This window comes from Sceloporus undulatus, chromosome 1, assembly GCF_019175285.1.
Source record: "Sceloporus undulatus isolate JIND9_A2432 ecotype Alabama chromosome 1, SceUnd_v1.1, whole genome shotgun sequence".
Taxonomy (NCBI): domain Eukaryota; kingdom Metazoa; phylum Chordata; class Lepidosauria; order Squamata; family Phrynosomatidae; genus Sceloporus; species Sceloporus undulatus.
Window position 1 is genome coordinate 28,851,138 of NC_056522.1, and position 26,918 is coordinate 28,878,055.

Sequence of the window (26,918 nt, forward strand, 5' to 3'; positions counted from 1 at the left end):
GAGGAGTATCTTGTATATTTTAGTTATCATTTTTTATCTTGAGATATAATTTTGTCTAATTCATTTCTTTCTCTTTCAATTCCTATATTCTTAATATCTTTTTGGAGTCTTCCTCTAATTTGATAATATGTTAACTATCATAATTCTATTCCTTCTTCCTGTAGTTCCTTTATTGTTTTTATTCTTTCTTCTTCATTTTTAGCTAGAATATCATTATAGGTAATCCATCTCCCTTTGCAAGATTTCCCTGTTTTGTAGATAGCCTCTAGAGGAGAGGTCCACCTCAGAATTTTATTATATATATATTTCTTATTTTTGTTCCATATTTTGAATAGAGCTTTCCTTATTACATGTTCATTAACATTTTTACAGTTTGTGACCTCATCATAATACAGGTAAGTGTGCCACCCTCTTTCCAAACCATTACTTTCTAGAGCAAGAAATTTTTTTTCTTTTAGATTTATACAATCCTTTATCCAGATAAATGCGCTGGCATTATAATAAATTTGCAGATTTGGTAAACCCATTCCTCCTTTCTCTTTACAGTCCTGAAGTGCTCTCATTTTTATCCTTGGCTTCCTGCCTTGCCAGATAAATTCTTGTATATCTTTGGACCAGATTTTAAATGGTTTATTTGTTGTAATTATGGGGATGGTCTGAAATAAAAATAGCATTTTGGAAAGGATATTCATTTTTAATGTAGCTATTCTTCCTTTTAGGGAAAGTTGTAATCCTTTCCATTACTTTAAGTCTTCCTTTACTTTGTTCCATGTAATATAATTATTATTGAAAAGGTCTGAATTTCAATTTGTAATAACAATTCCTAAATATTTTATTTTATGAACTATTTTTACTTCAGCCTTTTCTCCTATTTCTTTTTCTTCTTTTCCTATGAAATTTTTCATAAGTAATTCGCCTTTCTTTTTATTAATCTTAATTCATGCCACAACGCTTTACTCTTCTAAAAGTTGGATTAATTTTCTAATGTTGTCTGTAGGGTTTTCTAAAAATATTGTGATGTCATCCGCAAAATCCCTTAATTTAAATTTCTGATTTTGTATCTGGGTTCCTTTTATTTAATTATCCTTTCTTATCTTCCTCAACAAAACTTCTATTGTTATTAAGAACAGAAGTGGGGAAAGAGGGCATCCTTGGCATGTTCCCTTGGTTATATTACATTTTTCTGATCTCTCCCCATTTATTATTATTTTTGCATGTTGTTGTTCATATATTTTATTAACCCAGTTTTGGAATCTATCTCCTACTCCACTTTGTTTTAACATCTCTTTCATAAATACCCAACTTACATTGTCGAATGCCTTTTCAAGGTCTAAGAATATGATTCCCAGTTTCTTTTCTTTGTGGTTCTCATAATATTCTATTAGATCAACTACTGTTCTAATATTATTTTTCAATTGTCTCTTTCGTAGAAATCTGCAATGATCTTCATGTATCCATATATTTAGAGATTTTTTTAGTCTGTTCGCCAAAATTGATGCATATATCTTATTAATCAAGATTTAATAGCAATATTGGTCATCGGAAATGATGAGTTCTAAACATTTAGGTTGCCTTCAGGAAAGTATAATGTCTAGATCAAAAGAAGCAACTTTGCTTTGGTCAGACCACACCTGAAGTAATATGTCTAATTCTTTCTTGACTACAGCCCAGACATAGATAAATGTGATAATGTCTGTTTTTGTCTTTTAGATCCCACATCTCTCCCACCAAGACTCCTAGGAGCAATAATCTCCTCTGTCAGTATCATCCAATTCATATTCCATTTACTATGTACTAATGTGAAAGAAGAACAGTGAAGAAATCTGACAGGGAGAAAACCAATTCATTTGAGCTACAGTAATGGAGGGAGTTCTACAGCGACCATGGACTTCCAAAAGCACAAATAAAAGGATATGAGAGGCAGGAAAATATAAATAAATTTTATTAAATTTATTATTATCATTAAATCAAGCCTGAACTCTTACTAGAAGTCAAAATGACTAAACAATTCGTAATTTGGAGACATCATGAGACAAAATCAGTCACTGGGAAAAATTATAATGCTGGCAAAAGAGGAAGGCAGAAACAAAGGGGAAGAGCATGGGAGGATTGACACAATCAAGGAAGCCACGACCCTGAATTTGCAATGCTAGAGAAGGGCTACGAATGACGACTCTGGAAACCAGGGTTCAAATCCCCACTCAACCATGGAAACCCACTGGGTGTCCTTGGGCAAGCCACACTCTCAGCCTTACAGGAAGGAAAAGAAAACTTCTTCTGAACAAATCTTGCCAAGGTAACCCTGTGATAGGTTTGCTTTAGGTTTGCCATTAGTCGGAGATGACTTGAAGGCACACAAGAATAACAAGAATTACTACTTCAACTACTGATGGGCCAGGTTCATGGAGGTTTATCTTTCATAGCATCACAAGTTGAAGCTGACTTTACAGGACGTTAGTACAATTTTTCTTATTTTAATTACAAACCTATACAGTTGGGAACTGAAATACATTTAGTTTCATTAAATGACTTATTCCAGACTACAATGAAATATTCAAATCATTCTCTCCATAGAACAATAGCAAAATGTAATTCAAGTATTATTTCCCTTCTTCCTGCTCCAAGTTATATTTTACAATCAACAACAGATTGTTGCTTTGTTTGGATAGTGCAAACAAAGCCCACCGCACCCATTAATGAGGAATCAGAGATCAGAGACCATACTGTGTCTCTTCACACCACAACAACTTGCAAGTTACCACTGAAGCCTCCAGTCATTTAAGTCTTGACACTGACTCATCAAACACCAGATATCAAAGACTTATATGTAAGAACACATTTGATCTTCTTCTTCTTCTTCTTTGGACTGTGAGTCTAGAATCCTGAGACAAACAGAAACTAGTACATGTCAAGTAAAATTGATTCCTTCTTAATCATATTATTTGGTTGTCATAAATATTTCCAAGATTCTATATTACAACCCTTGAGCAAGGAACAGTATTATATCAAACAGCATTATCACATATGTATGGCATTTTGGCATGCCTTTATTTCTTTTATTATTGTATTTTATTATGCTACACTGTTGTATTTTATTGTGTATTCTTTTCTTTAAATACACCTGCCTTGTCCTGATGCATACCTGACAAAGTTTATATATACAGAGATAAGATAAAGGGAAAAGCAGAATTTCCCCAGAAAGTTTGTATGTTATGGATAGAGATGTTTAAACAGCAACATCTGTTCTACATGCATTATGCTACAAAAGGCATAGAAAGCACTGCAGGAATTGATTTACCTCCTATTCTCCTATTACTGTTGAGACAGAAGAGTCTTTGCAACAGGAGAAAAGTGGATTGCTGGAGTCATGTGGATAATACTCCTCAAAGGAGGTAAATTGCTGTAAGGTGGACAACATTTCGTTCTTCTTCAAGAGACAGTCCACATGACTCCACTTGAACTGACTGAACAGCAGATTCCCAGTGGGACAGAAATACAAGAAGCTTCATCATGTTATGGAATGATCTCTGCCCTGGATTCTTTATAAAATAGGAATACACCCAGCAGAAAAAAAAGAGGATATGGGAAAGAAAATGCATTATCATTTGTCTATAAACTCTATAAACCAAAACCAGCAATATTATGGAAGTAAAGAGTAGGGAAATTCCAAATCATTATGATAGAATGCTCAAATACCTGCTCAGCCATGGAAACACACTGGGTGACCTTGGGCAAGTCACACTCTCTCAGACTGAAAGGAAGGCAATGGTAAATCTGAACAAATCTTGTCCCCTCCCCTTCCAAAAAAGCCATGATAGGGTCGTGTTAGGGTCACCATGAGCAGAAAATGACTTAAAGGAATACAATAACAACAAAAATAACAATGACGTGAAGAGTATATTATTTTCAAACTTTATTAAATCCTATGCTGGATTCTTCATATAACCGGTTTATAGTAACCAAAATAGCTTGGATTATTGAATCATTTCTTTGATTTTCAAATCAGCACTGCAAGATTGTTGGCTAGTTCCATTGCCTCATAGAACTGGTAAGAGGTGAGTTAGCCATTGGTCCAAGGCATAGGCAAAAGTTTTTTTTCAATTAAACTTTCTAAGTGTCCTAACGCTTAGCAAGAAATGTCTCTTGCTATTAGTATTTTGAAGCTGAGCTGAAATATTACAGTAATTCAATATACCAGTAGCTGAAAAATTCCTGAACTATTCTAGTGATGATCTAGATCCACTATGAAACTCTAAAGTGTTATGTGATGAAGAATAGTTCTCTAAGCCTTATTCTGTTATGCTTTTTTTAAAAAAACAGAGCTAATAAGTAAATCAATAAATTATTTGGGGGTTTGGAAAAATGCAAGTTAGAATACATATGGAAAAGAGAACAATATATCACTTGGGAAGGAAATATAATACAAAGCAAAGAATAAAAAAGAATAAAAATGGAGCTGTTGTAATAATATAATATCTAATAAATAAATGTAGTCTAGTTTTCTCAATTTATCAGACAATACATTTAAAAAAAATGCAGTGGTTGGAGTGTAATGAATGTGAATAATTTGATTAAAAATTAATTATTATTATTTTTAATCAAATTATTCACATTCATTACACTCCAACCACTGCATTTTTTTTAAAAAAGTAATCTCTTTAGTTAAGTCTCTTATAATAAAGATTAGAGAACTCTATCAATACTATATGCTGTAGTTAAAAGTGAGGTATTTAGCAGCATTAAAAACAACTGAACCAAATAAAACCCTAATCTAGGGTGACATTGTGACATTTCATTATCTGTGGCACTGCACCTACCTTGCTGGAAAGTATTTAATATCATAATAATGTTTAAAATATTATAAATATAAGCCCTAGCCCTGGATTTTAAAACTATACTCATTACCACAACACCCCAACAAATTAAAATATCAAATGTCACCTTAACCTGTTCTTAAAAGATTAATAGAATGAAAAATTATTCTAACAAAACTGAGCTATTTCAATGACAATACTTACAAGACAGGTACATTTTTATAAAAGCTCTCTAGTTAATGAAATTGCTACTTTAGGCATAGCTGAAACTGGTGCAAAGCATTTTATAATTTCATAAATATAAGAAAGAAAAGGCATTTTAAAGCAAATGTTTAAGCAGTCACAGCCATTATATTTTGTCAAGCACAATTAATTCCTATATGTATAGTGAGATTTATTTCAAATTAATAGTGCAGTGTTTTGTAATTACATATCTGCATACTCTTATAAATGTTAACTTTAATATGATTAGACAAAATAAAGAGTAGGCTTATGGTTAAGAAGTAAGCAGACAATTCGGAATTCACGGGTGTTAGGGGTGTAAGACCCCAGTGAGTGTGAAAAAAATTGCAAATTAACCACCCCCCAGAAACTAGCTAAAGGGTTGGGTGGGCAGAACAAGAGGAGTAGGTGTGTGTGCTCCTCTCCTTCCCCTGCCCTCCCATCCCTTTAACTGTCTCCTCATCCCTTTCCCGATTCCTCTCTGCCCCTTTCCCAATGGGGTGGCTCCCTTGGGACAGCAGATATTTGCACCAGGAAAGAGGCAGGGTTGGAGCACACACCCTCCCTGGCTTCTCCCTCCTGGGCTTTTTCCTCCGAAGGGGAAAAGCCCAGGAGGGAGGAAGAGAAGTGCATGTGCAGGCAGCCCTGACCTCACAAATAAAACCGGGAGTGTCAAAGCCGCAAATGTGGAGGGCCTACTGTACCTCAGTGTAAAGTTGTGATCATAAATTTACTTCAGGGATTATATGATTATAATGGCCAAACATATTCAAGATCAGAGTCCAACTTTTAAAAAAATGACAAGAAGTGATAGGCTTCCTATTTCTGTATAAGACACCATCTTATACAGAAATGCCAAACAAACAAAACAATCTATTAATTTATGAGGAACAGAGTGACACTGCTCCTACCATCTATGATGCTCATCATTTATTTTCAAATAAAATACTTATGTCAAGATTTTTATCTCAATCGCTACATCTTGATATTCATCACTTGGGACACAGAAAGCAAACTTTGTACATTATCAGAACTTACTTGGTAGAATCATTCATAACAGAAAGGATGATAAATTCAACCCAGCCTGAAGACAGGTAAGGGTACACAGACAGGCAGATTTTTTTTAAGCCTTTTCTGAAATTCCTCAAAGACACAGAAAAAAAACTCTCTGGGCATCTGTTGTGGTCATAGAACTGTAGCAGCATGCTACACAAACCTTCCATCAGCCTGGAGTCTAAACCCATAGGATATGTGTGCCAAGAGACAGGAATCTTCAAGATCAGCACTTCTTAAGTTATTTGATGTGAATGACTGGCAGGATTTTTCCCATTATCCCCATGGTTAGGCTTGCCATATTTTGGCTGTACCCGGGACAAACCTGGGATTTGGGGCCCTTGGATCGTCCCCGCTCGGGTTCAGCAGTTTGTCCCGGGCCCAAGGGGCCCGAGCGCTCACACGCCTCTGGCACACTTCCAGGCTCGGCCACAGCTCCTTCTCCTCTCAGCTTGGCCAGAGGAGCTGCCTGCAGCACCTCCACTGACCACAAGGGGCAAGAGGAGGAGCCCAGGTAGGAGAAGGAGCTGTGCTGGGGCCTCGGGGGCCGCCACTGCCATTTGCATGCTTTCGGCGCGGAAATGGCGTTGGGGTAAAGAGAGAGGCCTCTGTAGGTCTCTCTCTTTGCTGGGGGGGTGAAGGGCCTCCATGGCTGCTGCCGTGCTAAAAGCGCGGCAGCAGCCATGGAGCAGAGAGAGAGGCCTCTAGGCCTCTCTCTCAGGTGGCGGGGGCAGTTTGGGGGGCTTCCGTGGCTGCTGCTGCACTTTTAGCACAGCAGCAATCACGAAGCAGAGAGAGAGGCCCATAGGCCTCTCTCTCCGGTGGCAGGGGGCGGGGGTTGGAGGGGCTCCTTCACCTCTTCCTCTTCTTCCTCTTCCTTCTCTCTTTCTCCTCCTCTTTCTCTTCTCCTCTTCTTCTTCCCCCTCCTCTTCTTCTTTTTCTTCCTCCTCCTCTTCTTTCTCTTCATCCTCTTCCTCCTCCTTCTCTTCTTCTTCCTCCTCTTCTTCTTCCTCCTCCTCCTATTTTTATCTTCTTTTTCCTATTCTTCTTTCTCCTCCTCTTCTCTTTCTCCTTCACTTTTCTTCTCCCCCCTTCTTCCTCCTCTGCTGCTGCTGCTGTTGTTGTTGTGTGTCTTCACCTCCTTTCCAACTTATGACGACCCTAAAGAGTTTCCTGGGCAAGTTTCTTCAGGGAGGGTTACCATTAGCTACCCCTGAGATGCTGAGAGAGTGTGACTTGCTGCCCAAAGTCACCCAGTGGGTTTCCATGGCCGAGCTGGGGTTTGAACCCTGGCCTCCCATTGTCCTAGGCCTCTACAGCATAAGGTACAATACTCAGTTATTCTTTGTTATTGTTTACCTTCAAGTTATTTTCCCTTTATGGAGACCCTAAAGCAAACCTATCCTGGGGTTTGCTTGGCAAGGTTTGTTCAGAGGTTTGCCATGGCTTTCCACAGAGGAGGCTGAGAGAGTGTGACTTACTTGAGCTTCAGGTGACCCAATAGGCAGGGAAGTGAACCCTGGTCTCCAGAGTCCTAGTCCACCACACAAAGCTACATCCCACACTTCTATCCAGGACCAGGAAGAATATTAAAATGTCCTCCATTTTGAGCATGACTAAGAAGCATGTATTTATATTAACATTTTTTAAAAAACCATCAAATTTTTTCATGTGTCCTCCATTTTTAAAAAATGCATACTACATTTGAAAATGCTGTCCTACATTTGTCCCGGTTTGGAAGTCCTGACTTATGGCAACCCTACCCATGGTGTCTCCACTGTCCTGGCTCTCTCTAGGAGAAGGAAGCAAAGGCACATCCCTTTCACTCCCTCTTGTTGCAACACTGATGATGCCACTGGCTCAAACGCAAGTAGATTATCACAACCAAATCCCCATTTTAGAAATGTAGTCCAATCTCTATTTTTAATTAAAACTCTGAACGAAATATGCTTCACCATAACAAATACAGAATTATTTCAAAATTAATGATTCCAAAATCATGTTGTACTGTATTAATACCTTCTAGCCTCAACATGCAATGCACCATAAATTGAATACCTTAGTTTTCTTACTACTGAATTGTAGTTGTGGATAAGAAATGTTCTTAAGTATTAATCAATGGCTGCAGTTAAATAAGCATTTTCTTTTTCTTCCAAAATGTTTTTATCTCAAAAATAAACCCTACAAAATTCATTTCCCAGACAATAAGTGCCATGTTTCAATCTTATTTTGGATGTATGCCTAATAATAATATGATCCACAATGATCAGAGGACAACATCCCCATCCAGGAATATAATCAGATTAATGATGTATTTGTTTTATACAAATGAAGAACATTAAGCCTAAGAATACCTAATTTACATGGCAAACGGTTGCTAGAGACAAAAAAATAGTAGTGGCTTAACAAAACCCAGATTAAAATTTGTCTGTTGACTTGAAAGCATGTTGGCACATAGCAATGAAATGCAATATAATGCACAAGTGTTCAGCAACAGCTTTTATTTGTAGAACACAGGTAGCTCTTCAAAAAACTCAAATGATGTTTCATAATCAAGACACAATGCATAATAAAAAAATAAAGATATTGGAAAATGAGAAATATTTTAAAAATTATACCACCATATACAGAATTAAATCAAAAGATCTGGTGTAATTTAAATGTTCAAAATAAAGAAATTGTTACTGTGAGTATCGTGTCCACAAAATAGCCAATTCAGTACTATTTCTATAACCAGATCAATAGAATAACTTGCTAATTGCCAGTTATATGATTTATAATATTAATAATATAAACATATGTTGGTTTACCCCAAAGTATGCTGCATAAAGTTCAATAAATCCAATGCCTATCATTAAGTACTGTTATTAATTGTTATACTCCACTTTTGGCCAAAAAAAATAGGACTCAAAGCACCTCAAAAGACTGAAAACAAAAATACATAAAAACTAGTATCAGTAAAAATGTTTAAAAAATTAAAATATAGTTAAACTGTGAATAGAAAAATAATTTTAAAAATTAAAAATCACTTTAAAAAGAAAAAATACAACATAATACTATGAAAGCGCTTCTCTTATAGACAATAATTTCCAAAAACAGTCACATCCCAAAAGTCTGTCAAAACAAAACTATCTATACCTGCCAATGCAAGGAGAGCAAAGAGATATCCAGTTTAGTATCCTTTGAAAATGATTTTCAAAGGCTGTGGACAGCTCCCAGGATGGCCCCCTCTCACATACCCACCAGATGTACCTATAAGCATGGCAAGACCAAGAGAATTTCCTATATAGCTGCATATAGGTGCAACTGTTCTTTCCTTTCTCCTCCTAAACAGAACCTTCTATATGATTTCCCCCCAGCAATGTAATTCCAAGTAACATAGCCCACTCTGTGCATGAGGACTCCGGACTTCTGGAAGGAGAATGGATGGCTGCAGGACTGACGCAGGAAAGAGAAACACTGCACAAACTGCTTTCTACCTGTGCAGCAACTGCATACATGATGCAAAGGGAGCACAGGTGTTTGGCAGAGAATATGCTCTACATGCAGAAGGGGAGGTACCTTCAAGTCACCTGTTGGCTTATGGTGACTTAATGAATTTCATAGGGTTTTCATAAGCAAGAAAAACTAAGAAGTGGTTTTGCCAATTCCTTCCTTTGAAATCTAGCCTACAACCCGATGGGGAACCTAAGGCATGTATACCACAGGTGGCACTTGGTATTCTGATTCAGCTGTCATGCCTACATGTAGTATGGAAAGAAGATAGTACCTAAAGAGTTTGAACATCACTTCATATGAAGAGCCATAATAAACATCTCGATCAATATCAAAAGCAACCTTTACAGAGGAATATCAAGATGGGTATGGGTACAATAAGTCTTTCAGGGGAGATGAAGTTCAACAAATATTTGGTAAAGCTATAAAGGCATTCTGGAGAAGAACAACAATATGGAAGAAGTTTCAATGAATGAAACTATGCAGAAACATGAAAATCACAGTCCAGAAGTGGAACTTTAAAAGTACATTGATGACAATCTGAAATGAAGTATAGTTTTCTCAAAAGCAGTATCACCCAAGAGCTCAAGTTCCAATGAATCTGAACTAAAAGAGATTCTTCTCAATTCACGCGTGCCGTCATTGGGGACAATAAGACTTGAGCATATGCAGATTTTGGTATGCGCGGGGGGGGGGGTCCAGAACGGATCCCCCGTATATACCAAGGGCCTCCTGTATAGTGTCTAGATCAAGAGAAGTAATAGTGCCACTATATTCTGCTTTGGTCAGGCCCAACCTGGAATATTGTGTCCAGTTCTGGGCACCACAATTCAAAAAGGACATTTAGAAACTCGAATGTGTCCAAAGGAGGGCGACTAAAATGGTGAGGAACGACTTAGGGAGCTGGGGATGTTTAGCCTGGAGAAGAGAAGGTTAAGTGGATATGATAGCCCTGTTGAAATTCTTGAAGGGCTGTCATATTGAAGAGGGAACAAGCTTGTTTTCTGCTACTCCAGAGCACAGAACCCGGAACAATGGATGCAAGCTACAGGAAAAGAGATTCCACCTCAACATTAGGAAGAACTTCCTGACAGTAAGGGCTGTTCAACAGTGGAACACACTCCCTCAGAGAGTGGTGTAGTCTCCTTCCTTGGAGGTCTTTAAACAGAAGCTGGATGGCCATCTGTCAGGGATGCTTTGATGGAGGGTTCCTGCATGGCAGGGGGTTGGACTGGATGGCCCTTTTGGCCTCTTCCAACTCTATGATTCTATGATTCTAGAGGGAGCTACAATGAGCCAGTTGTCTATGTAGGGATACTGCACAACACCTTGCTGCTGCAGAAAAGCTGCCACCACTGCCATGACCTTTGTGAAAACACAGAGAGCCAAGCTGAGGTAGAAAGGTAGAATCCAGAACTGGTGCACCTTTCTCCCCATTGAGAAGTAGAGAAATCTCCGATGGGATGCCCAAATCAAAACATGGCAGTAGGCATCCTTCAAGTCCAAGATGGCAAACTAGTTGCCCTCTTGCATCAAGAGGAAAGAATTGAGATTCTCTTTCCTGAAGCAGCATGGATGGATGTAGCATTTGACATATCTGAAGTCCAAGATGGGGCACAGGAGAAGAAGCCTCAACAGTATTGAGTACAAAGGATAGGTTCCCTTTTTGCAAGAAAATATCCACCTCCTGGAGTAGTGTGGTGAAGGGAGGCATGGCTCTGATGATGCCTGTAGCAGGATACTTTTGGAACATAATGCATAGCCTCTTTCAATAATGTCATTGATTCAGGAATCTGAGGTGATGGAGGCCTAAGCAAGGTAGAATTTCTCAAGCTGATTGTGTAATGGAGATGTATGCACTGGTGATACACTGAGAGAACGGTTGTGCCGTTAGGTAAAAGACAGCATAGCCATTGGTGGTGAAGTGACAATGGAACTGTCATCCAAGAAAAAGTCAAAGTTGATGCTTAGAAGCCTCCCCTTGACGGTTCTTTGAGTGCCCAGACATGAATTTCATTGCAGAAGATGCCAACTTCTGAACAGTAGAGGAAGGTATTTATCATTTATTTATTTACTTTCGGTATTTATATCCCGCCCTTCAGCCCTAAAGGCTCTCAGAATGGCTTACAATTATTATTTTAATTAGACGGTTCCCTGCCCTCAGGCTTACAATCTAAAAAGACATGACACAAAAGAAGAAGGGAATGGTGGTGGAGAAGAGGATTAGGTCCAGCAATTCTTCTCTCCCTCTGAGGCCTGGACCAAGGCAGATGGACTGGAGGGAGGGGTCTTCTTCTTCAGGCCCGATGGTGTTGGACCTGTCCTTTCACTCCCTCCCAGGCCAGAAGATGACAGTTGGCAAGGAGGGAGGGCTCTTCTTCTTCAGAACTTGAAGAGGACAAGGTAGCAGGAAGGTACAATGGTAGCAAGCTCATGACAGGCTTTAGGGATTCTTCAGGACATGCCAATCTATACCAGGGATGTCTGGTATGAAGACATATTTCTTAATAGTTGACTTCATCTGTTGCATACGCTACAGTTTTGTATCTGTCTCAGTGACAGATTATCAAATGGTGAGTCTTCGATCAATAATCAAGCTTTTTCAGAGAGCCCTGAGGAGCACAGCCATGCATGTCGCTGGGGGCCATTATTTGCTGGCCAACCAGCTGGTGAGCCTTAGACTGGAGGAATTATGCTATCCTTCCGTCTTCATCCCCATATTTATTGAGGATGGGAATTAATTTTGCCACAGGAGCCGATGCTATGTTCCCATGTAGGGTAGTTCAAGATCTTTCACAGTAAGGCAGCTGAGGAGTATAACATTCTACCCAATGGGTCTAATTTCTTCCCCTCCTTGCCAGCTGGCATAGAGTGGAGTTTTTCAGACACCCCGGACTGAGTAGCATCCACGATTGTTGAGTTGGGCTTTGGATGTTGACCAAGCAAGATAATATTTAAGTCCTGAACACTGCAGAGGTTCTTCATCTTATTAGATGTAGCAGGAATGGAGGAAGGATGACCGGCATGAATGCCACTGTGGTGGAGATGGTATGGTCAGCAGCAGCCTGGAGGCTGGCAGCAGTTTGAAATTAGACTCCCGTCTGGTTAAAGAAGTTAAGAATGACCCTCCGAACAGGGAAGGACCCCAAAATTTCACTCACAGAAACATTCTCATCAGATCAGTGATGAGAGACAACTACTATCACCTCTTCAACGGAGGAAATATAAGAGACCTGAGATTGTGAAAGCCAAGGTTCTTATTGAGAAGTGGCTCCCGAAATTTGCAAGGCAATAGTGGTAAAGTGAATAGAAGTTGACAGATCCATTGAATCCAGAGACTGAGACTCTTCTTGTCTTTGAAACACTTCTTTTTTGTGTGTTTCTATTTCACCATTGCTTGCACCTCAAGTCTATGGACTTCCCTGCTGTTGAGGACATGTACACACCACTTGGGTGTCTGAACTTGCCCTTGCAGCCTTCAACATGATCAAGATGGAGTCTGCCATGTCAAGTAGATGAACTGGCTGACAGGACCTAAGCAAACTATGAATGTGTAGCTTCCATACCAACAGAGGTTGATGGTCAAGAGCAGTGATTCCTAAAGTGGGCAGTACCACCCCCTGGAGGCAGTGGAAAAATACAGAAGGGTGGTGGAGAAAAGAGAGGCAGCAGGGGGGCCATCAGTCAAAGTTCTGGCACACAAGAAAGACAGGAGGAACAAGCTGCCTTTAAGACCATGGTGGAGATGAGGGTTATGTGACATTTATTTTTAAGAATCCTTTAAAAGCACCACACAGTCTAGATGATCACTTTGTGTGGTTGTTCTCCCACTCTTTGCCTGCCTGCATGAGCTTACCCCCTTAGCTGCATCTTTCACTAGGAGTGGTGGCAGCAGTTGGAAAATCCTTGCAAGGCCTTACAAGGTGTTGGAGCACAGGGCAGTGGGCAAGAAGCAGTGACAAAAAGCAGCTTTCACATTTGGGACCCTGTGAGGCAGTGTAATGGTTTGAAGACTCTGGAGACCAGGGTTCAATTCCTAGCTCAGCCATAAAACCCACTGGGAAACTTTGGAAAAACCACACTCTTTCAGCCTCAAGGGAAGACAAAACTCCTCTGAACAAATACAGTGGTGCCTCGGGTTACGAAATTAATTCGTTCCGCGGCTAATTTCGTAACCCGAAAAACCTTCGTAACCCGAATTGCCATAGGCGCTAATGGGGAAAAAAGCCGCGGCTCCGCCGCGGCTCCATTTAAACAGCGCCGGCGTTTTTTCGTAACCCGAAAAAACGTTCGTAACCCGAAACAATAAATCCCTATGGGATTTTTTCGTATCCCGAAAAATTCGTAAGCTGGGTAATTCGTATCCCGAGGTACCACTGTATTGCCAAGAAACCCCGATAATATGGTCAATTTAGGATTGCCCTAACTTGGAAATGGCTTGAAGGCAGACAACAATTACAACAACAACAACAACAACAACAACAACAATGCTTTGTGAGCTTTGTCAGGACATGGCTGGCAGGTTTGAATTGCTTTCTTTTGTTGGGAGAGGCCAAGAGAAGAGGCAGCAGCAGAAGAAACAATGTTTGGGGGATCGACTTGAAACTGTGTGAGGAAGGCACATCTCTGGGGATGGAGGGTGAGGAATATCCGGAGCAGCTCCTATAGTTAAAAACTCTCCCTTTCCCTGTCTACGCCAGTCTCCAGGCAGAACAAGTTAGCAGTGTAAACCACATACACACATCAGCTGCACCCCTCTTTGCCCTAGTGAAGGATTGAGACACCTTCCTCACCAGGGAAAAGCATCTCCATTTGCACCCAATCCCTTGGAACCAGCAACCAAGAAGTTTCTCACCCACGATGGCCTTTGCTTGCAAGGCCAACATGGACAAGAGGCTTCTCACTCACTGCTCAACCAGTTGTTAAGTTGCTGCACCCAAGGTGATCAGGTGCAAAGAGAACAGCAAGTGAGCAGTCTGTCAAACAGTGACCAGGAAGCCTTGCAGCAAAAGCCAGGATGGGTGAGAGACTTCTTGACTGCTGCACAGCCAGCTGTTTGGTAACTGCTCCGTGTGTGACTGGGTGCAAAGGGAGCAGTAACTAAGCAGCCGGTCAAGCAGTGACCAAGAAGCCTCTCGCCCACATGTGGCCTTTACCACAAGGGCAGAATGGGTGAGAGGCTTCTCGGTCACTGTTCAACTAGCTGCTCAATAGCCGCTGCCAGGATGACTGGGTGCAAAGGGAGCAGCAACCAAGGTTGTTTATTTTAATTTGCAGAACAGTAGATCAGTATTAGAAATCAGCCAGGGGAATGGGGGGGGGATTAGGGTAGTCATCCAAGAGGAAAGGGTGCAGTAGCCCAAAAAAGTTGGGGGACCACTGCCCTAGCTGTTAGGCCAACCTTTCCAAGCTTGCCACAAAGCACTGGCAATAGTGCTTTAACTCCCATTATGTTTTTTGTCATACATTATTAAGTTATACGTGACAACAAGAGGCAGAATAAGGATGTGGACACAAATTGAAATGGAAAACCCCATCCTTTCTTCTGTCCCAAGTTGTTACCCAGGTGCAACTGTATTGGGGCATCGAAGTGCAGCCTTGTTCTTTTCATAACAAGGGTACATGCCCTCTTTCCACCAACAGCATCACCTTTGCAGTAATTGGCTGAAAGAGAAGGCATACAGAATCATAGAACTGTAGAGAAAGAACTGCTATCAAAGGACATATAGTCCAACTCCTGTCAATTAACAGCTAAATCATTTTTCATGGATGGTCACCAAACTCCAGGTAAATCCTCCAATAACAAACAGTTTTCCAGAAATAAACTGATCCATTATCAAGGAGCTCATACCATTGTGGGGTTCTTCCCAAGTCAGCATTTTCTTTCTTGTAATTTGAATTCACAGGTTCAGGTCCTGCCCTTTGGAACAGCGACGGCCCTTCAGACATTTGAAGATCTTCCACATGGCACCCTCTCAGACATTTTAAGATGGCTATTATATCATCTCAACTGCTTGGTTTTGGTCAATACTGTTCAAATCAGTAATATTGTGAATGAAAGACTATTGCCAATCTGAAAATACTTATCATGGATCTGAAATTTTCTTCTTCCATGGTAAATCCAAGTCTTCACTGAAATAGTATAGGAAGCCTGCTGCATTAATACAAAGGAGTATGAAACAATTTGTTTATGAATTAGTTGTGAAAGCTAGAATTAAACAATTAACAGAGGAACATAAAAAGAGAAATGGAAGTCTTATACAGTACAAGACTTTTTAAGTGGACATTCAACTAGAGTAATACGCAAAGCACAGAAGACATCATCAAAATGATTTGGTGCTAAAAGCTGAATTGAAGTGTCAAGATGAATAGAATGACAATTCCTTTCCACACTTTTTAAGAATTATCACAAGATTGATAGCAAAGATTGTCAAAATACAGCTATAAATGTTTCCACGTGATGTAGTGGCGAAACAATGGTCTTCACTAGAAGATAATTTCTTGTATTAGAACTAGTTTCATATTTGATATCTGAAGCACATAAATCAAACAGATCCTAGTATTATGTCTTTTTATGAAAAGGAGAAGCTAATTATCCTTTTCATGTTGATATTAATATCTTTGGATATTAATATGATTTCATCGCCTATTGTTAACATACACACTTGCTAAATGGATACATAAAAAGAGCCATGATTAAAAGAATTTATTTTGCCAGAGATTTCATAACTTGGTTTTAAAATCTAGATTAGTCAGTCACCACAGGGCTCATTTAAGTGTCAATAGCTCTTACTATTTTGTTTGCAAGCCTTTACCAATTTAGCAATGCAACTTCCATTCCTTATTCTAATCTCGTGTAATTTACCCTACTTAACTCCTTGCTTCTGATATACAACATTTGCCACCCAATGAGTTTATTTCACTTGTCATTTTCTTTTAACAGTAAACTAAAACTATTTGAGAGGAATAGTCTCCATGCAAATCCAGGATAGGATAAAAAGCTCTTATTTACCCAGTGTTTTGTGCCTTGAATTGAGCCATTATTGGGAGGGACAAGCAATAAACAAAAACACCTCAGGGGCCTGAGAAGAGCAATGTAACCAATTACATTTAATTAAATCAAAGGATAGAAGCCCTAGGATTGAATGAGCTGAAGAATGAATTTGCATTAACACCTAGCAGCCAAACATATAGTCCTTGGTTTAGTTTGAAACTACAATTGTTGTCATCCATACTCTGCATTGAAGGGGGCCATTAGCTAAATTTTGAGGCATTGTTTGTCCACTGATGAGAGAATATCTTCTCTCCATTTTCACTTTCTGGCACAGGGAAATTGCTTGCGAAAACGAACAGTTCCCTCTGAATCAGAAGAAGCATCTCCAGCCTATTACTAAATGTCCAAATCTATACAACCTCCATTCAGAGGCATATTCTGTGGGCAGAATATGATGCCACCTTGTAAAAACAGAAGTCTAAAGTCTACATTTGCAATAAAAGGGGGGAGCTATCTGACAACAGCAATAGCAAGAGAAAGCTGCTGTCCACACATTACACAGCTTGAAGCAGTAGGATTTTCTAAATATTCTTGCGATGTTTGATAAATTGAGGAGAACTAATTGTGCCCCAAATCATAAAAAGAATTATATTGGATCAAATCAAAAGCATATCTATTCCAATATTCTGTTTCCAGGGATGAACCAGATGCCTGTGTGAATCTATAAGAAGGATATTAGCATGCACAACAGCACTTTCTTACTGGGGTTCCCCAGGCAGAGATATAGGTGGTATACAAAAGAATGCAGCCTCTGATAGTAGAGATAACACATAGCCATCAAGACTAGTAAACAGTGATAGTCTAATCCCTTTGAATTTGCTTCATAATCTTTTAAAGCCTTCTAAATTTGTAGTTTTCGCCACATTATCTGGCAGTAAATTCCATAATTTAATTATGCTGCATGATGAATATAATATTTCTCTGTTATTTGGTGCTTGTTGTGTGCCTTCAAGTCATTTCCAATTTATGGTGACCTTAAGGCAAACCTATTGGGGAGGGCAGTTTTTTGGCAGGTTTTATTCAAAGAAGGGAGCTACCTTTGCCTTCCTTTGAGGCTAAGAGCGTGTGACTTGCCCAATGTCACCCAATGGGATTCCATGGCTAAGAGGGGATTCAAGCCCTGATCTCCACTGTCATATTCAAGGCTCAAACCACTATACCATGGTGGCTCTCACTTTACACCCCCCCCCCCCAAATCTCCCATAAATCATGTTTACTGAATACCCCTCAGTTGTGAGACAAGGAGAAAAAACTGCCCCGTCCACCTTTTACCCATCATTTATGGTTTTTTAGACTGTATCATACCTGCATTTTTTCCAACACTGCAACTGTTCTTCACAGGGGAGTTCCTCCAGCTTTTTTATGATTTTATATCCATCTTTCCGACATCTTTTTTTTTTTTAGTACTACAATAACCTTTTTGGGACAATCTTCCCTCAACTAAACCTAGAGATCTGTAAGAAACACATTATCTACAGTATAGCAACTGTATGGAAACTGCAATCCAAAAACAAAAACTTGTGTTGGCAGTTTCCATATATTCAGCAATAAAAGATAGTTCCTGTGTTATGAACAACAAGGTAGTGAGGCAACTTTCAGAGGGTCACAATACAGAGGGGGCCAGACTTCCAAATGTTTATATAATGTGACAGCTTTAAAATAATTCCAAGACTATACAGTACTTGTTGTTCATGCTACCACCTTAGAAATAAAGTGTATTTTACTTTGTTAAAAAGGTGCAAATTAGTTAAACAATTTTGGGGTCATACAAATGTATAAAAATAGATTGCAATGGTTTTTAAATCACTTTTCCCTTCAGCAGCTCCTACTAAAAGGTTGACGTTCTAAAATGAATTTTACAGGCAATCAGTGCTTATTGTGCCCTAGTGGCTTAAAGAAATGAAATAGCCAAGATAGTTATGTTTGAAAAATAGCTGCTGAACATGAGTATAATAATTTCATAATACTTTCTGAGCTATTGTTCAAAGAAGAGAGTATACATAGCAATAAAAATGTCTTTGTGAAGAAACTCTATGGCCAAAGCTCAGGTTCCACAATAATATGTCCATTCTTTCCTAACCTATCTATTTTCTCATTTTGAAAAGATTTTAACTGAGGTCCATCTATGGCACAAGAGAGAAATGATACAGTCTAGAAGCATACCTGCAGTTGGTTATATGAGCAGCAGTTAACTGGAGAATACTTTGTTCTGGAGTCACCATATGCACCGTATGTGACCAAAGCCACATCTGATAATGATACTGATTGGGTCTTACAAGGCACCACATGCTGACAATGATGCCTGAGGTTTGTTTTATGAGGCTGGCATACACTTTACAAAATAATGTGAAGAAAAGAATCCCTGTGTCGGAGAATGTACACTTCAGACCGCAAGGGAAATCAGACTTTCCATGCTCTTCAAACATAAAATAATGTTCTATACATGCTACTTTTTTACAAAAAGAAAAAAAGAAGCAAAGTATGGAGACAGATTGTAATCTGCTCACTGCTGGAATATTTTTCTATTTGAAAGGAATTTTTTGTTGATTCTAACAAAGGGAAGCATATAAAAATGTGGTTCCTACCTGCAGTGTGATGAACTACAGTTGTTCTTGTACATTAAGAATTTAACACATCTCGTGCAAACCAGCACATAGATATTATACATGTTACTTTTTTTTTTAAGGTAACTAAATAAGCAAAGCCTGGAGACAGATTGTAGTCAGCTCATTGCTGGCCTATTTCTCTACTTGCAAGGAATTATGTAAAGTTAGTAAAATTTTGCATGGTGCTACTTCAGACTGGAAGTAGAGAAGATCTCATGCTTAAATGCTCCTTTATATAAAAATTCCATGCATATAATCAAACTGGCACACCAGGGAGAAGAAATTCTTCAACACAGTGTCCTATCATGCACACATATATATCATTTAATACTACTATATACTAATTGGATCTATTTTAAAACAAACATTTTCAGCAAAAATGTCAAAAGAGCACCCCATTAAACATTTCAGGAAAAAGAAATTTAAAAGATCACATACAACATTTCTAATAGTTACAACAGAATCTAACAGACATAAAAATGAACATCTCCTTAAAATTGTAATAAAACTGAGAGATGGAACATTATCTCATAATAAAATGGAACTGCTATATTTAAGGGCTTTAACATTTTCCCCACACCTAGAGAATTTGATAAAATCCAGATCAGAAGTGATGTCAAATGTTTTGAAAGAAGATGCAGACTCCAAGAATTTTTTTCTGTGATGAGTGACATTTTAGAGCTTCCATATAGGAACCTTCCCCTTCTGTTTGCTCCTCCAAAGCTTGGACACCTAACATTAATAGAAATCATTTTTTTTATAAACTTTACTTCTACTTATTAGTAGAATTACAACTAATCAAACAATTTTACCAACCCATGACAGTCTTTCAAAAGAGAACAGAACTGCACTGAAAAATCTACAAATGAGAATGGATATTATTATTAAACTTGCAGATAAAGAGGGAGGAGGTGTTATATTAAAAACTGCTGATTAAATTGCTGAAGGCCTTAGACACTAAATGATACAAAAATTGCAAGTCTCATGACAAAGACATTGTAGCAGACCTCAGCATGTACAGTACATCATGAAAATCATACAGCATTTTTAAAAAGAAGAAAAAAGAAGGAAAGCCTACTTGATATGGAAACAATTGATCTTTAAAACAATCCCAAACCATCTCCTGGTTGGTTTTATATGTTACCTAAAATTTATAAACCCTACAGCTGGAGCATCCCATAGTTTCTGGTAACAACACACTCACAGAGACTATCTCACTATATACTGATCTATAGCTACAACCTCTGGTACAACATCTTCTATCATATCTTGAATATATTAATGATTTTTAATAAGAATAGAAGCATTGAACAAACAATCTATATTAAATAAGGACACCATCCTCCTGACATGTGATGTCACACTACTTTATACCAACATACCTCATGATGATGGCAGTCAGGCTATTACAGAATTCCTAAAATTGAAAACCAACAAAAAACCTCATGTAGAAGTTGCTACTTCTTTAACTACGTTGGTCTTCACTTGCAATGAAAACTGAAAACATTACGTCCCAATGGAAGGCAAAATTTGGCACATGAACAACTCTATCACAGCCACAGAGAATCCATGGCACGCATGCCAGAGTTGGTGCACAGCACCACCTCTGTGGACATGTGAGTCCACCACTGAGAGGAGGGAAGGATAGGAAACAGGAGGAAGAGGAGGAGGAGAAGGAAATGGCGGCGGCAGTGGTGGTGGTCCCATGCCTCCAGCCGCTCACCTGCTAGTGAGAGCTGGGAGGGAGGGAGGGAGGGAGGGAGGGAGGTGGAGGAGGAGGAGGAAGACGCGTGAAGAAGAGGAGAAAGAGGAAGAGGGGTGGTGGCCCTTTTTTGCAAGTTTCGTCAGGGGGGTTGCTTTTGCTAGCCTGAGGCTGAGAGAGTGTGCCTTGGATGTGTGTGCCTTCAAGTCATTCCTGCCAACCCTAAGGTGAAACTGTCATGGGGTTTTCTTGGCAAGTTTCATCAGAGGGGGTTTGCTATTGCTAGCCTGAGCCTGAGAGAGTGTGCCTTGGGTTTTCCCCTGGAAGTCCTGACCCTGGAAGTGTTGGGATATAGCAACTTCGCATGCTAAGCCTTTCTAGTACTATATCTCTATGATGCTTTTAGGCCAAGACCTTTTCTAGGAATACATGTCAATGGTAGTTTTATTGTTTACTAGCAGCCCCTACTCACATCCTACTCTCATTTCCTGTTTACCATGAGGACACTTAATTTCCTTTGTCTTGGGTGAAGAAGACACAGATCAAGTCGCCATTACTAGCTTGCTGACCAGCTCATCAGCATGTCCTTTGTGGACATGGATGCATGCTGAGGGAGTATCTTTCTTTTGAGATGCTTGGAGACTGTTTTTCTACCTGATTTTTCCTGAAACATAAAGCTGTGCCTGTGTACTTGTTCATACACATGATTTTGTAAGTAAACTTATTTTTCTTTTTCACTTTTAACCAAATGACTGTGTGTTTTTTCATTGGGGACACTGGGGGCTGGGAGAAAGGTGTGGAGCTAGTTAAACTATTTTCCTGCATGCTCACTCTTTTGCTGTGGTGAACTTTGCTAGCAAGATTAAAGTTAATCTTGCTTCTCCTTCCTGAGTTTCTAACAATTCTCAAGGAAGACCCAATATTCCCAACAGGAAGTACCTCCCCTCCCCCAGCACCGAGTGACGCCCAGTGCGGGAATGCCATTGAGTTTGGGCAATCAGTGTCTAAAATGTTTACCACCTCTACTGTATCATAGGGGCAGCACAGACGGGAGACTCCGTGCCGCCCCGTAAGCTTCGTGTCTGTGCTGCAGCATCCCCATTTTGCCCCACGGACGTGCCGCGAAAAAGAGCTGCCTAGAGCAGCTACTTTTTTGCAATGCCGGAAGCAGGAAAGGGCACCGCCATGACGCCACTTCTTGCCAACATCTGGTTGCTGTATGGCGGCGGCAGCAGCATCATGGCGGCCCCCGTATGGATGGGAGGCCGCCATTATTCCACCGCCGTCACGTGTTAGGGTTCCAGAGTGTGCGAATGCTGCACCCTCCGGAACCCTAGTATCAGTGACAGCTCACCACTTTTGGCCCGTCTGCCCCGGGCCATATGCTATTTTCTTTATGAGTACTACAGCAAACCATCCTCAAGAAGCCAAATATAAACTGTTTCATGGAGACAGATTGCTGACATACTTACGAAATGAACCAAAAACCAAGGAAGTTTCAAATTCTTTACAATTTTACATTGAATTTAGTTAATCCTGCTTTTAAATTCACATACAGCTGCATCCTTGAAGATCCACAAATCCCATTTCATGATGTCCTGAAACCATCGGGCATAAAAGACTGTAGAAGATCTGTTTTGTAAATGAACTAATGCAAATGTATATTTGAACTGGAAGATCTGTCATCCTAAACATATAAAATACAACCACGTACAGTTGGCCCTCCACATTTGCGGCTTTGATTTTTGTGGATTTGATTATTTGCTGTTTTAATTCATATGTTCTCTCTAGGAATCCCTAAGTCCTCCAGTGCTCTAGGCATTTGTAAGTCCTCCAGCATGATTCTATGTTCAACCTCTGGCAGATATTGACCATAGAGATGAACCAGAAGACCTGGAGATTCCTAGAGAGGTTTTTTCCCTCGGGTAAAAAAAATAGTTTTTTTTTATTTGTGGTGTTTCCACATTCACAGGGGTCCTTCACACCTAACCCCAGCGAATGTGGAGGGACCACTGTACATAGTTTGGAACTCACGATTTGATATATTGTCAGCAATGATATTATCTAATAACAAAAAGTCCAAAAACTAAAACACCACCTGCATCAAGGAGGATGTCCATCTTTAATCAATGAGTGTAACATCCTTAAGGCTACTAAAGAATGTCTCCTCTACAAAAAAATAAAATAAATAAAAATAAAAATAAAAAGCAGCAAAGATGAGGAGAATCATATGCTTTTCGTGGCTGATTTCTGCCCACCTTCTTCCAATTACCAACTGGCAATCCAAGAAAGCCACCCCTTGACAGCAAATTCAACACATCTTGCTAAAGCTATTAATAAGCTCCTTATTGCTGCTTTCCATCAATCACCTAATCTAAAGAAGCTCCTAAAAAGGGCTGCGAGAACCAGCAAGCAGCAGTGATTTGAGTGTTGGACTGACCCTGGGGACAAGGACTCAATTTCTCAAACAGCCATGGAAAGCCATTAGGTGACAGTTGGTGAGAGAGACAGTATCCTGATAAACCAATGCAATTGCACCTCCCTGTTTCCAAGCCCTTGCCTACTGCTGTGCAGACACCCATCTGGACAATGCTGGGAGAGATTAAGCACCACCAGTTTCATCCAGCCAGTTCTCTCCAATGCAGCCATTAGAACAATTCTACAAGAAAGCCCAATACAATGACCTTGCATCTGAGGAAGTAGACTGTAGCCTACGAAAGGTCATGCTGCCAACTTCTTTCTTTCAGTTAGTCTCAAAGATGCTACAAGACTACATACTTACTTGAAGGCAATAGCCCAAGGAATTTCTAGTATGTATGGAATCTGAACTGGGTACTTCCCCTCCCACAGTCCATTCCAGCTGTGTATACTAACATAGTGATATTATCAAACAATATTGCTTCTGGAATATTGGGGGCCAGAGGACAAAATTAACATTTACCATTTAGAATTTCTCCCTTCAGTTCTGATTGTGTTTCATTTCTGCAGACTGTGTTTCATCCAACAATAAAATGTTTTTTCTTCACTGTATGATACACAGAAAAAGAGAACTTATTTAAAATATATAAAAATAATGTGATGTCACATTTTAAATCTGTACCACAATATAGAGCAAAATTATGCACACACACTAAATGTGTTATTCTTCTGTTCTTTTATAAACACCAATGCAATGGAAGATACACTGAAAAAAAGATTTTGCAAATATGCTGTTTCAGTCTGAAAAGTAAATGGTAGAAATTTAGTTCACATTGGCTGTCCTTGATCTATGTTTAAAAGAAACTCTTCTGTATTGTGTTTGTATCTCAAACAAAGCCATATACTGGTTCCATATTACACAAATGTAAAATGACCTTAAACAGCATTAAATGCAGAAGTGGCATTCAACATTTGTGAAAATATAACTAATCACTTCCTACAATTCTTTTAAAATATCTTATAGTTTAATTGCATGATTTATTTCAAAACGTGCCTTTAAGTGAAATAAAAGAAACATTGTAATAACACTAAAGAATATTGTCTTCATAATATGTGATCATTTACTGTTTTATTAATTAATGATGAAGTGAAAGAGCCACTTCAAACATGATATGTTGCTCACACAAATATTACTTCCATATGGGGTGAAATGTCACATTCAAGTGGCTTTAACTGGCATCAGCAGAACAGAAGAAATGAGAGAACTGCACTTCTTGAAAAGCAGGTGAGCTATCTCTATGGTAACCAGAATATCTTATATTCCATTGGGCATGGTGTTGGGCCATGAGGGCTAAAGACCAAGTTATTTTGAGGGACACCTTGTCTGAATAGGATAGGCTTTTAACTAAGAGCAGCTAGACAGCTGAGTGGATGCGAGGAGGGAAAAGATGTTCAGACAACCAACAAATCATGACACAACTCTAAACCCCAAACCTTGATAGCCTCAAGCAAAGTTTTCTCTCCAACTTCCCTGTAATATCTATTATTTATTTATTTATTTATTTAGCACTATAAATCTAGTAGCAACTGTGTTCCTGCCTCCCAACCCCATATATTTCCATTCCTGCACATTATGGGGAAAAAACAGGGAAATTTGACATAGGAGTTCCATTTTCAGCTGTCACTTCAGGTATTTGTTGTTGCTGTTCTTCTTCTTGTTGTGTGCTGTCAAGTCATTTTTGATTTATGGTGGCCCTAAGGAGAAACTATCATGGGGTTTTCTTGGCAAGTTTTTCAGAGCAGGTTTGCTATTACCATCCTCTGAGGCTGAGAAAGTGTGATTTGCCCAGGGTCACCCAGTGGGTTTTATGGCCAAGCTGGGAATCAAACTCCAGTCATAGTCCAGTGCTCAAACCACTACACCAAGCTGGTTCTCTTCATGTATCTGACCAATGTCCAATTATTATGTCTACAAAGAGTAAAGGTATCTGCAAAGAATTCAAAAGTGCATAATGCCTAGCTTTTATGTGGTTTACACAGTTCATTTTGTAAAAAGAAAAAGGTTTACTCACATTTTTGTTTTGTTTCATTTGTTAAATTCCATCTTTCCACCGATGTATTTCCACCAAATCATGCCCAATGCAGCTAAAAGCAATTACAGTATATAAATTCAATTACTTTTTAAAGCTGATTGTTTAAAATGGGAGTGACGGCTACTTTGATTTGGGTCAAACTCCAAATGACCAGGAAAAGTGGAGAAAAATCCTCCAAAATGATTCAATGAAGACTGAACCAATGAAGATGCAAGATATAAAACTGTGGAATAGTCTAACCTCTATTAGACTGCTACTATATAGATAATGGCTCTTCCCAAGTTTCTTATTTATTTTATGTACTTCCTCTTTAGCTTTTAAGTTAGGGCTATCAAAGCTTGACAGAAGAAATCAGAAGCCTTTGTTTTTCGTTACCATAAACACAGTATTGCTAAAGCTCTTAGATATAGGTCAGTTCTAAGGGGTAGATGGGGAATATCATTTTTAAAAATCTATTATGAAGCGTACCATTTATTTATTATTATTCAGCTATGGACACAAATTGAAAAATCATTACCTAATTCTCAGTTGAACAAATTTTATTTGTGAGAAGCAGTTTAAGCCTAAGAAATGTATTTAACCTAGACTAAAACCAGTGGATATAGTGCAGAAACATAAAAAAGAAGCTCTGGTGCCTGGTATTTCACCATTAATTCCACTATATTGTCAACCAAAGTTTCACAAAAAAGAAAAACAATGTAAAATCTTTGATAAAGTAGGATTAAGAAAACTGTGAGGTACTTCTATTGATGCCAACCACTTTTACAATATCTGTGGAAAAATCAACTTAAGGATTCAAATATAAATGATCTTACATGGTATCAGATTGTTGATTTCATCAAACAATCCATATTCAAACTCAACCTGTGGGAGCTGATCCCATTTGAAATTATGTTAGTCATGATAGATTTATCTCCCATATACATAATAGTCTGATTTTGATATGGGTCCCTCATATCATCTCAGAATAGCATGGGGAAAAGATTAAGATATTTGCCTAGATTTTTTAAAAAAATTTGATATTAAGTTCCCTTTCTAATTGTGTTTCTGCTTAAATGAGGGGAAATATATTTTTTTAAATTCATAAATGGTCTTTGGTTTCAGTGCAACTAGCATACATAGACCCAACTCTTCTACCTCTTTGCTGGTGAGGCTGTAAAATTAAAGGTTCCTATCAATATTTATGGTGCTTATATGGTAAATTATCTACATTCTGAGATGCAGTCTTCTCTGAAATAAATAATATTGCTAATCAACAGCATAAAGAGTCCAGTACTGGTCTTCCCAGGATTTTTCAAGAAGACAATTGGAGATTGGAGAGTAATTGGTTATTTTGTTCATCTGATTTTGTTTAAAGGTTACATCTATAATGCCCTGGAGTAATAACAAGATATGGCAACTAGCTTTGATTGAAAAAATGAAGTAATATGCCTCAAATAGCTAAAGGAAAGGGGAAAAAAC

General features: G+C 39.0%; 1 protein-coding gene and 1 long non-coding RNA gene across 3 annotated transcripts in view; both read right to left on the reverse strand.

Annotated features, from left to right (window-relative positions):
* The window catches only part of CAMKMT (calmodulin-lysine N-methyltransferase), a 343,394-nt gene that overhangs the window by 263,305 nt on the left and 53,171 nt on the right, over positions 1 to 26,918 (reverse strand). The window lies entirely within an intron of this gene.
* On the reverse strand, positions 19,221 to 25,853 carry LOC121925898. Its single transcript, XR_006102964.1, has 3 exons — positions 25,437 to 25,853; positions 23,888 to 23,971; positions 19,221 to 19,976 (listed from the first exon to the last, which is right to left on the reverse strand). It is a non-coding gene; the product is annotated as an uncharacterized LOC121925898 (long non-coding RNA).